Raw genomic sequence first — 12,275 nt, 5'->3', positions numbered from 1 at the left:
TAACAGCAGACAAGGGAGGTATCTGTTTAGCTTTACAGGAAAAATGCTGTTTTTATACCAACAAGTCCGGGATCGTCAGAGATCGGATTAAAAAGCACCAAGAAGAGCTAGAAAAAAGGTGACAGGAGCTTTTTGCTAACCCCATGTGGGGCATGTGGAATGGAATTCTGCCTTATCTTCTACCTCTTATTGGGCCCCTGGTTTCCCTACTCTTAATCTTGACAATAGGCCCCTGCATTTTCAACCGGTTGACTCAATTCATACGAGAAAGGCTATCAGTGGTCCAGACCTTAGTGCTGACCAGCCAATACCAAGCCCTAGAAACCAGTGACCCTGATAATCTATAAAGGAGGGAAAGGTTCCCCTCCATAGTTACAAAGAAAAAGGGAGGAATGAAAAATAAAAGTCAGGCGCCATGAAGTCTCTCAGGCAGGTCGCGTACCGGTCAAGAATTCCAACTTGCCGATAAGTAAGTTTTATGGCCGAGACATCTGGCTTACTGATAAGTAAGTTTTATGGTTGAGACATCTGGCTTACTGATAAGTAAGTTTCCCGCTTTCCCCGTAGCATTTTGTAATAGTTTAAATTAACCAATAACCGCGTTTCTGCTTCTGTATCCCGCTTCTGCTCTATAAAAGTGCCAAACCCCAGCCTGTAGGTGCGCAAGTCCCCCGAGGAGACTTTGTGCCCACAGGTACCTGTGTACTAAATAAACCTCTTGCTGTTGCAACCCGAAGGCTGACTTGTCCTCTGTGGTTTCACTCTTACAAGGTAAGATAAAGACAGAGACTCCCAAACTATACAAATCTTAAGAAAATCTACAGTACCAGGGGTGGGCTGCCCCCCCCACCATGAGCTGTTGGTCAGAGAGATACTAGAGGTCCTCAAATTCACCAAGGCTATTGCCATTACTGTCAGTTTTACACTACAAAGGTCGGTAAGGCCATACTGTTTCGAAGACACTGCATGTTGTGAGCATGGAAGAAGAAGAGATGGAACTGAGACTAAGCCAAAAACCTCCATGCCGCTGGATGGATGATGTTCATATTGCCAGAAGGCACTATGCAGATGGTTGGGGAAGAAAGGATCTCCTATGATTCTACTCAACGATGGACCCCATGTGCTGCATACTATGGACATGCCAAGCAATCCCTGCAAGTGCAATAATGGCTCAACTAACATACGTACAATTGACAAATTTCTAACTGGATAAGGCCCACTCCTAGGGATGGAACACACATCTGGTGCTATAGACCAGGCCAACTCCTTGTGTTGAGAAAGGCTACAGGCCCTAGTGGGGAAGCCATCACAAGTATACTGTTTATTGAATATAGTACACCTACTGGGATATCTTCTAGACATTTATATTTACATTCATGTTTGTTTGTGTCTACTTCCTTCCATTTGTCTTTATAGTAGAAGAAACACCACTGAGATAAACAATGGCCACGGCTTAAAGACAAATAATGGGGAGGCCCAAGAAGTCACTATCTCGCCATGATACAACAGAGATTGCTCTACATCTGTTGCCCCCTCCAAGTCTCAGGGACCTTAGTGGAAGACAAGTGAACAGATTGTAAGAGTGGAGGAAAAAGGTGGAGTGTATTCCTCAGGGGTCCTGGTTCCTCCAAGGGGCAGGGCATGCTCTGGAGAATTGACTGTTGAGAGTTAGCTGCGGAAGGAGAGGCTTGTGGTACCATCTTGGGACAGAAGCCGCGAGCTGCAATGAACATGTGGTGGCAGGCCTGGGGAACATGCAGCAGCCGGGCTTACTCAAGGATAGAATGGCCTGGCACTTACGGACCTTGCGTGAGACCACTGGCCCCTGAGGGATGGACAAAAGCTAGCAGTGACTATGGGCATGCCACAGAAGCAAGTTGATATGGTGGAGCCATGGTGCAAAGCTGCATGGCTTGGAGCTGAGTGGTGCAGAGCTAGGCACTGGGTATTCGTTTTTTTGTAAGTCACTCCCCTCCCCCCCATGATAATAATAAATGCACATAAAGATATGTTATATGGTTTGCCTGATAGTGCAAGAGACCCAGAGAGAACTCTGGTGGCAAAACTTGATATTTAATTTTAAATACTACTATAAACCTACAGCAGTCATGGTGAAAACATAGGTCAATGGGATCAGAAGAGAATCACTCTCTCTGTCCTTCTGTCTCTCTGTCTCTCGGTCTCTCTCTTTCTCTCCATACATACATATGTGTGTGTATGTATGTATGTATGTGTATAAAGCAACGTGGTTCTTTTTTGATGTTCTCTGGGTTGAACACACCAGGGCTTCGTATATGCCATACAAACACTCTACAACTGAGAACCACTCCTACTCTGTGAGAAATCATTTTGAAAAATATACAAATATAATTTAATGGTGAAAGGAAGGTATTTTCAATAAATGGGTCACAATAATGACATTTTTGTAGTCAATTAACAATGAACTTCATCCAAAATTTCTTACTTTATACAAAGGTTAAATCAAATCAATTATTGACCAAAATTTCATACATAAAATGTAAAAGCCAGGACTGAATTCATAGCAACAAAGTTTTATAACCTTGGGTTAAGCAAAGACTTCTTATATATGGCACCAAACGCAAAATTTATTTAAATAATCAGATGGACTTCATCAATATTAAAATTTTTTTCTCTTTGAAACATATATTCAGGAAAATAAAACATTTACCATAGAGTATGGGAAACATTTATGAGTTGTGCATCTGATTATCTTATTGGGGCTGGAGGGATGGTTCAGCAGCTTGAGTCCTTGCTGCTCTTCCAGAGAACCAAAGTCAGTTTTCCAGCTTCCATGTCAGGGGATCTGATACCCTATTTTGACCTCTGAGGGTGCTTGCACACATGTGCTCATACGTGCACAGGCATACACACATACACATAATAAAAAATAAAATGACTTTTAAAAATTTTTCAGATTTTAGCAATAAATAAAATAATCTAGTTTTTGTTTTTTACTATGCAAAGAATTTCACAAAAGGTAAAGGTGTGGCAAATAAACAAGGAAAGATGCTGGGCATCATTTGCCATTAGGGAGATTCTAATTAAAACCACAAAGAGATGTCATTAATCACCTATCAACATGAAAATAAATGATAAAAACTTGATCAAATATTAGCAAAGATGAGGAGCACCTGAAACTGTCTACCATTTGTGGTGGAAATGCAAACTGACATTCAAATACTTGTGAAGACAGTTTAACAGTTTCTTATAGAAGTAAACATACCATGTGTATATTAGTTACTTTTCTGTTGCTGTGATAGAAACACTGACCAAAGCAATTTATAGAAGGAAGAGTTTATTTGAGCTTATGGTTACAGGGGAATTACAGTCCATCATGGCAGAGAGATATGGTGGCTGGAGGTGGCTGAAGCAGGCGCACCAGAAGCTAAGCTCTCACATCATCATGCAGACACAGGAAGCGAGAGGCTGACTGGAGATCTGGCAAGGCTTAAGAACTCTGTAAGCGCACCCCCAGTGACGTGCTTCCTTCAGGATAGCCACACCTTCTAAAAAACCACCCAAAACAGCACCATCACCTGGGGACAAAATTTCCAAACACTTGGAGCCTATGGGGGACATTTTCATTCACCACATGCCACCCCCTGACCCCATAGGCTCATGACCATATAAAATGCAAAATGCATTTAGTCTAACTATAAAAGTCCCCATAGTAATTATCAGTCTCAATACTATTCAAATGTCCACAGTCCAAAGTGGACTCTGGTAAATATCTCAACTGTAAGCTTCTATAAAATCAAAAGACAAATTAAATACTCCCAACATACAATGGAACCGAATACACATTACCATTCCAAAAAGGAGGAATGGAGACATTGTAAGGAAATACTGGACCAAAACAAGACTGAAAACCAGCAGGGAAAACATCAAATCCAGTAGCTCCACATCCAACTTTTGGGACTTTACTTCCAAAGGGCTTAGATGGCTCAGCCTCTCTAGCTTTGCTGCATGCAACACACATCTCTCTCTTGTGCTGGTGCCATTCCCTGTGTGCAGTTCTTCTTTTCAGATGCCTCACAGCTCTGGCATCACGAACTTCTTGGGGTCTCCATTGCCAACCAGTCTTCACCTTCACAGTTTCAAGCAATGGCTTATCAGGGTCTAATCTAGGCAGGGGAATCCCTGCTCCATGCTGGCTGGCCTCTGAGGCTTTCTGAAACCTCGGAGGAAGAACTGATGACCCCTTCACTCTTCCATCTTTCGTGCCTTTAAAGCCAGCACCAGGTGAATGACACTGCCAAGTTTGGCTGCAAGTTTGGGATGGACTCCAGCCTGCTTTATCCATTTTAGAAGTTTTTCTCTTCTGTGTCCCCTGCAGCATTTTCCTTTCACAAGTTGGAGGCTTAACTGGGTGTGGTCTTGCCCTGGAGGCACTCTCTCCATTGTTTAAGTTTGAATTTCTAAGCCCCTCCTTAATCACTTTAATCTCCTTATCAATGGGATCCTCTCCATCACATGCCAGGGCTCCAACATTTATCTTCTTAGTGCTTTTTTTCAATCCAAACTGTATTTCTCTCTGCCCCGTTTGCTCTTTTACACTCTAGAACTGCATGATATTCACCATTAATTTCCATGCCACCATTTCTACGTTAGGCTATCTTGAAATTTCTTCTGAGAAATTAGTTCATTACTTTTTAACTTACCCTCAGGCAAGCTTTTAGGTCAAAGGCAGACTCCAGCCAGACTCTGCCAAAACATCCCAAGTGCTGCTCAAGTCCTTATTTCCCTCTGGAATTACATTGTTTTCAGCACTACTTTCTTCCAGGCCTTTATTAGAATGGCCTATTAAGCTCTGCTTACAGCAAGCAACTGCTTTTCTAGCCCAAACTTCCAAAGTCTTCCACATTCCTCCAAAATCCCACATGGTCAGGTTCTTCACAGTCAACACCCCACTCCCAGTACCAATTACTGTATTAGTCACTTTTCTGTTGCTGTGATAGAAACACTGACCCAAGCAATTTATAGAAGGAAGAGTTTATTTGAGCTTACGGTTACAGGGGAATTACAGTCCGTCATGGTGGGGAGGCATGGTGGCTGGAGGTGGCTGAAGCAGGAGCAGCAGAAGCTAAGCTCTCACATCATCATGCAGGCACAGGAAACAAGAGGCCAACTAGAGATCCAGTAAGGCTTAAGAACCCTCTAAGTCCACCGCCAGTGATGCGCTTCCTCCAGGATAGCCACACCTTCTAAAACCTCCCAAAACAGCGCCATCATCTGGGGACAAAATGTCCAAATATTTGGAGCCTATGGGGGACATTTTCATTCAAACTACCACACCATGTGATCCAGTAACCACACTTTTAGGTATTTAACCTAGAGAAATACACACATATGCTCTTCTAAAACTCTGAGCTTAAATATTTACTGCAGCTGCATTCCTAATTACTACAATCTGGAAATAACCCAGATGCCTTTCTTCTTTGGAATATTCCTTAGAAAGAATCCTACTCAATCATAAAAACGAATGTAACAATTGCACTTGAATAACCTTAAATGCACCTTACTAAATAACAGAACCCAGACTAAAAAGACCATTTAATGTGTGATTTTATTTATATGACGTTTTGGAAAAGGAAAAACTACCAGGGAGACTGAAATTAGACTAGTGGTTGAGAAGACATTCAAGAAAAGTGGCAGTTAGCAGGAGTCAACACGAGGAGTTTCATCATCAAGTATGCTTGTGAAAACACAAGTCTGTTTTTGTCAAAAACTATGTAACTACATATTGTAATGGGTGAATTTTTCCATATAAAATTATATTTTAATACACAAAGAATCATAAAAAAATCCCTCTAAGTAACTCTTCAAGTATAAACCAAGTTGTGATATACAGACAATTAGATTTTTCTTATTCCAAATTTTGTTTCCTTTTAGTGGGAATGAGAGGTGATAGAGCTCAAACCCAAGAACTTGAACATGGTAGGTAAAGACTGTACCATTAAGCTCTATACACATGCCAAATTGTTGGCTTTCTTTGATTTAGGTTTATTTATAGATGTGTTTATTGATTTCCAGGAATATATGGACTTTTTAAACTTTTTTGTCATTGGTTTCTAGCTTAAAAGTATTGTGGTTATACATTTCTGAAGAAATAACAAACATGACTAATGTACATACATAGAATACTGTACCCCTCCAAAAGTCACAGTTAATTTCTTTAAGCATATTGAAGAAGTAATTGACTTTTCCCTTTTTATTTTGTAGTACAGAGATAAGTTGCCATTTTAATGTACTGTCTTATGTGATTCCTTTTTGTGTCTAATCAATTTGACTTTTTCTCTGTCTTGTAGGATGTCTGCACTTTCAATATGTTGTATCTCAATATTTATCCACTTTTATTTAATTTATGCAATTTTGCAGTACTAGGAATCAAACCCAGGGCCTTATACATGCTAGACAACTGTTTGATGACTGACCTACATTCCTTGATCTGAGTAATGCTTTTAAAATTTAATTTTATCAAATTCATTGAATGTTTTGATTCAGTAGTCCAGGCTTTCACTCAGCTTTAGAAAATGCTGTTATTATCCTTTCAATGTTGTTCTGACTCCATTCTGCCTTCTGTATTGCTGGGCCTCACAGTAGGTATTGATTAAAACTTCTCACATTGGCACTATGAAGATGGCTCCGTGGATAGAGTTATTTGAAAGCAGGCCTGACAACCTGAGTTTGATCCCTGGATCCTACAAGGTGTCAGGAAAGAACAGAGTCCAGAGAGATGTTCTTTGAACCCACAAGTGCATCATGGCATACATGCTCTTACAGAGAAAGAGAGAGAGAGAGAGAGAGAGAGAGAGAGAGAGAGGAGAGAGAGAGCGAGCAAAAGAGCAAGAGAGAGCAGTTAAAAAAGTAAAACTTCTTATGTTCTCTACTTCATTATTTAATGTTTTTTCTTTGTTCTTTGTATATTCCAGGATTAATTTTGGTCACTGGAGTTTACCCAGGACAATTAGGCTCTAATACAACACTGTGGATTTGACTGTGGTCAAATAGTTTCAGCAGAGAACAGACCTTGTATTTTCTGTTAAATTCTCTGATATTGTCATATGGTTTCTTTCCCCCTATACTTGCCAGATGACCCCCAAATTTTATCTGATATTCAGTGTGAGAATTTTATACTGCTTCAGGTAATAATACTCACAGTATTGCGAGTGCAGTTTATGATTGTGTTCCCTTGGAGTTTTAAATTCTGAGACTTGTAAAAACAACTTACAACAATTCATTAATTACACTGTAGTTTTCCCACTTGGCACTGATTCTCATGCAAGTTCCTATTCTTTGATATCTATGTTGTAAGTTGTGATTTTCTGCACCTGTCAGTCCCACAAGTTTTGGGTACAGCCACTCACAATGTAACCTCACTTCCCTTATAGATATAAGAAGAGTTTGTGATTTTTCAGTTTGTTTACATCTTTATTTGCCACCAGGATACAATGCCAACTTCTAAGCTCCTTGCACTCAAGGTGCAACCTAGAAGTTCAGTATCATTATGTAATTTTTTAAACAATATTTCTTTTTCTGAGAAGGGCCAAAGTCAGTGTCATAGATTATACCATTATTCTACAAAAAGAGCCACAAGTGATACATTTAAAAAGCAATAAGCTGTGGTTCTGTCCTAATAAAATTTTATTAAAATTAGTTTGGGGTTGTAGGTGGTAGAGTGTGTGCTTAACATATCCTGGGTTCCATCTCTCAAAATATCCTATAACTGTGGTGAGTCACCTGTCCTCTTGTTCAAGGAGACCATGGAGACCCCATGAGATGGCCTTGAACCAGTGTCCAGTCTACAAAGACGAGGGTCACCTCAGAGGAACATCTCATTCATGCTTCCAAGTGAAGCCAGACATGGTTGAGCAGGACATTTGACTTATCTTCACATAGATGGAACTAGTAAAAGAAAGGAGCCAGGATCTCCTCCCAAGCCCATGTGACCCCTGAGGAACAGATTTTCAAATACCTTAAATGTAAAAATAAATTGATTTATTGGGGCTAACTGTATGGTCTTAAACACCCAAAAGGAAAGTATAACCAAAGAGTAAAGTCCTCAGTATATTTCTTTAAGAGTTCAAGGGATTACACTTCCCAGACATTAGGCTTAAGTCCATACAGAAAGTTATTTAGACAATTATATCTCATTGATGATTTTGTTCCTAACAAGAAAGTGCTGCTTAGACGTAAGACTTCAAATCTTGGTCTCCAATACTGTAGTGCTCACCTGTAGCTAAGGGAGACAACCAGCTATTGTTCTAAAATGAGGGATAAATTTGTTTTCTACCCCTATCTAGAAGCCTTTGAGATGGAACTGACACTGATTCTAACCAGTCCAACAGCTATCAAAATACCTGAAAGCAAATCATGAATCAATCTCTAGAGTCTAGCCTTGGAAGACAAAAGAAAAAGAAGGAGGAACCCAATAGAGGGATGCTTTTGAAAGCCCTTGTCAAGAAATTCCAATGGACTCTCATATGAACATTTGAAAATTGCCCTTTTCTGACTTTTTTTCTAGTTCCTTGTCTAGAACTTGTAATGCTAATTACTCTTGCCTTTACTTCTCCTTCACATCTATTCACGATTCAAAGACTTTCTTTTCCTTTTTGAGATAAGAGTTATGCAATTTGGCAGTCTTATAGATAGACCCACTGAAGGGGTACTCCAATTGCCTCACCCTGTGTCCCTGTTTAGCATGGAAGAAGCCAGAGTGGTTTGAGTCCAGATCCCTTATTGGTAATTTGGGTAACCTTTTCAGAGGATGGTGTGATAAGAATAGGAGGTAGGAATTCTCTAGGCAGTTAGGGTAAAAAGACCCCAAAGAAAAGTAGCAAGTTTCTTGGCTAAAACTCACAACGTCCTTGGGCCTCTTAGCAGCCTACTCTGATCCAAAGGCCCAAAATGTCGAAAATATTTGGGAGCTTTTATCTAATCCTTCAAAGATTTTAGGGTTACCTCTTCAGAAGGGGGAATGTTAGAGGAGCCAACAGTCCCATAAAAAATTAAAAGAAGAAAGAGTACATGAAGTTACCCCCCAAAAAGTGATGGGGAGATATCAGAGGAGTTGAAAGGAGGGAGTGGGCACGGATTTGATAAAAACACCTTATATGCATGTACAAAATTCTCAATAAATTATTTATTTTAAAAAAATATCCTGGGTTCCATCAGGACCAACATAAAAAAGTATTGTGAAATTATATAGTAGTCTGAGTTTTACCAATGAACTGTAGTTTGTCAAATCCTACTATAATTTGCAGTTTATGAGAGCTATTACTTGATTCATGTGTATGCATGTGCATGTGTATTGTGTGTGTTCATGTGGGAGCACATGTGTGCGTACATGTAGAGGCTAAAGGTCAACCTTGGGTGTTGTTCATCAGGTACCATTCACGATGTTTGTTGAAAAAGGATCTCTCACAGGCCTGGGGCTGGCCAACTAGGCTATACTGCCTGGGCATAGATCCTCAGAGTTTTATTTATCTTTGTCTCTTCAGCACTGGGAATTCAATCATTGGTCAACACACACAGCTTTGTTTATATGGGTTCAGGGATTGACCTCAAATTCTCTTTGAGTCCCACCTGGGACTCACTAGGTAGATCAGACTGGCCTCTGTCTCACAAAGATCCACCTGCCTCTGCCTCCCAAGACTAAGGTGTGTGCCCCCACGGCTGGCTCAGATTCTCATGCTACACAGCTGAGCTATCTCTCAGCCCCTATAGCCTGCCTTTTAAATATCAAATTAAATTTGGACACAAGGAATAAATCAAACTTTGTCTTGATGTATTATGAGCCTGTTATAAATATTTGATTTCCATTTATATGAGGTCATAATTCTCTTAATACCCAATCTAGACAAGGACATTATAAGAAAATCAAAGGTCAATGTCTCTTATAAACATAGACACAAAACTTCAACAATGAAACACTAAATGTACAAAAAAAATTATGTACAAACAATGAACTGGATTTTATTCTGTGTATGCCACAGATATTCTACATTCAAATATCAGTATATTTCATCACATTAGCAGACTAAAGAAAAAAACCCTACATGATCATTTTAACAGATTCAGAAGAAGCACTTAACATAATTGAACACCAATTAATGATAAAAATGTAAGTAAAACAGAAGTTAGAGAGGACTTTCTCAACTTGGTAAAAATACATAAAAGCCTACAAGTCTTATGTTACTACTGGTGAGAAATTAGAAGCTTTCACACTAGGAGATCGGGAAATGCATAAGGATGTCCTCTCCCTCACTGATGCTTTACAACATTTTAATGGAAGTTCTAGTTAATCTAATAAGGCAACAGAAGAAAGTAAAAAATAGTCCTGCCTGGCAGGGCAGTATTGTCGCAACAATGGTATGACCGTTATGGGTTAACCAGCCACTTTTGGATTGTATTTGAAGCCTGCTCCAAAGGAGGGAATTCATGCCTGGTATTGGAAACCTAGTCAAAACTGCATGGCTAGGGAGGTCAAAGGCCTTAGGGTAGTGCCTACTATTGTTATTTTGCTAAATGTCCATGTCATCAAAATGCCTTCTAAATACTTAATGCTAATACCCTTAGACTTAGAGTTTTCTGGACTTTGGTGGAGAAACTTTTTTTAACAGTGGGCATTATTCAATACAGAGACAGACTCACACTTGACTAAAGTGCTAACAATAAGTTGCTATGAGTCCTTAACCTTAACTGGGACATCTTTATCATCTCCGCCCTACACCCATCCAAGGCTCAGGAAACATTGAAGGGAAAGAGGCAGAAAGAAACAACACTGTTGGCTTGAGACCTATTCTGACCAAAATATATAAGGAAAGGAAATGTATATGCTAGGAAAAGAACTTTGACAGTGTATGCTGTCAAAGTCAGCAGATTTGTCCAAAAACTCAAAGTATTCCAAGATTTTCTCCTGCCTAGGCATCCTCCTGTGTTTCATGAGTGGTTTCTGAGAACATTCCCTGATCCTACATCATGGTAGAGTAGTAGATCTTCATACTACCATTCTACTGCAGTAATGCCAATGGTCAGTTATATCCTGGGGCTTAGAGACCAGCATGGTGAAAGTATTCTTTTTGATCCTTTCACTGATGAATGTATACATGTGGACTTCAACCGTCTTTTTAATGAGATAAACTTTTGACGTTCCAGAAATTGTTCCATTTTGCCTGGTTCATAATAAAGTTAATGGAATGGGTCCTATGGGAACAGAAGATCTATTTTAAAGAGCGTGAGAAGTTACACTGAGTCTGCTGAGAGATCAGAGAGAGCCATTAATGGGTGTCTTAAAAGACTTTTTGACATGATCCTCTGGTGAAATGGCGTAAGCCAGTGAAGGGGAATTCCAAAGCACCGCTGAATGAAACTGGGGAAGTTCTCAATGAAGAGGCCAAGACCCATGTTCTTGACATTGAGCAGCGACTACAAAGTGCAGTCAAGACCCAAGATAGAGTAACAGAGCTGCAGTTATCTATTGAAAAATATGTGTATTACCTTAAATAAGAAGCTACTGATGAAAACTTACTATGTCAGATGTACCTTTGCTGGACACCATATATGTGAAATGAAATTATTTCACATATGCTAATAATCTAAAATCAATGTTATTAAGAAAAAGAAAGTAAGAACCAGAGGATGCTGAACAGTCCTGTGAAATTCTGGATATGTTTTAGCTGTACTTATGAATTCATAACAGCAGTGGTTGACTGCACAAAATCAAACTAACAAAAATTGCAGCATAGAAGGGGTATATGATCTGCAGGCTCCGTCTCTTACTGGAGATATTGGCAGTTGATAGCTGCTAGGGGAGGGATAATCATTGTCTTGGAGTGCAGTCACTGGTAGGCTGCCAAACTCCAGTGGATAGCCTCACATTCATGCACATATGGGCAATACCAAATGAAGATAGTTTCATTTTTTTTAAAAACAAGACATGATATTGAGAGGTGAACGAGTAGGGGGAGATAAAGGAGGAGTTAGAGGGGTGGATATTGTATCGGAGTATATTGAAGTATGAAATGATCACAGAATAAAGCTCCTGGCTAAAAGATTTTTTTTTTTCTATTTGTGTGTGTGTGTGTGTGTGTGTGTGTGTGTGTGTGTGTGTGTGTATGAAATGAACAGGGGCTGGAGAGATGGACTAGCAGTTAAAACTGCTGACTGCACTTGCAGAAGACCCGGGTTCAATTCCCAGCACTCACATGGTGGCTTAACAGTCATCTGTAACTCCAGTTCCAGGGGATCCAATG

At 39.8% G+C, this 12,275-nt stretch overlaps 1 pseudogene; it reads left to right on the top strand.

Annotated features, from left to right (window-relative positions):
• The window catches only part of LOC103725574, a 24,282-nt pseudogene extending 12,693 nt beyond the window's left edge, over positions 1–11,589 (top strand).
• The last annotated feature ends 686 nt before the right edge of the window (positions 11,590–12,275 follow it).

The sequence above is a fragment of the Nannospalax galili genome, unplaced genomic scaffold (assembly GCF_000622305.1).
Source record: "Nannospalax galili isolate Female #2095 unplaced genomic scaffold, S.galili_v1.0 scaffold10, whole genome shotgun sequence".
Lineage (NCBI taxonomy): Eukaryota > Metazoa > Chordata > Mammalia > Rodentia > Spalacidae > Nannospalax > Nannospalax galili.
Note: the sequence above shows the minus strand (reverse complement) of the source record. Positions and strands in the feature narration are given on the sequence as shown.